At 42.9% G+C, this 564-nt stretch overlaps 1 protein-coding gene across 1 annotated transcript in view; it reads right to left on the reverse strand.

Moving 5' to 3' along the window:
* T265_09979 (hypothetical protein) overlaps positions 1-564 on the reverse strand; it is a gene marked incomplete at both ends in the record, with an annotated part of 62,906 nt that overhangs the window by 61,489 nt on the left and 853 nt on the right. The gene's annotated exons all lie outside the window — the stretch shown is intronic.

Genomic DNA, 564 nt, shown 5'->3' on the forward strand with positions numbered 1-564 from the left:
GATCTATCGCGTAAGTTTTTTGTCAAATTGTGCACTCCGTGTACCGACTGCAACATCACTGACAGCGACGAATTCCGTCTGAATTGTTTCCGTCTATAAAACACCTCTTGCATTCCCGAATCGGTCTGATCCTCTGATCGACTGATGGGGACAGACTCAGGTAAAGCAAACTGTCCTTCTGTTTACAAACACTGCAAACACTATCCGTGTAGGTTTTCTGAAAAGTCACCTCTATGTTGTGCCCAAAATTGTTCAAATTAGCCGGTCATTATAGAAGACTGCTAACAAAGCGCTCAATTCTAACAAACTCCCTGCCGGACGAAGCGAATTTCGACAGCCACAGGATCTGCAAAATAGCAGCGTTATATTCTGACCCGCTTGTTGAAAATCGTCGTGAGATAAGTGAGCGATATGGAATCAAACACCAACTAACTGTTTAGGAATACCGCTAATTGCATGCACTCACACATTTTATTTAGTCTGCACGTTGGGTGATGACTTTGAAATTCGATTTGCAAACAAAATAATACAAGTATTCCAATGGGCCCTCCCCGCATTTCAGCA

Source organism: Opisthorchis viverrini (genome assembly GCF_000715545.1).
Source record: "Opisthorchis viverrini unplaced genomic scaffold opera_v5_329, whole genome shotgun sequence".
Lineage (NCBI taxonomy): Eukaryota > Metazoa > Platyhelminthes > Trematoda > Opisthorchiida > Opisthorchiidae > Opisthorchis > Opisthorchis viverrini.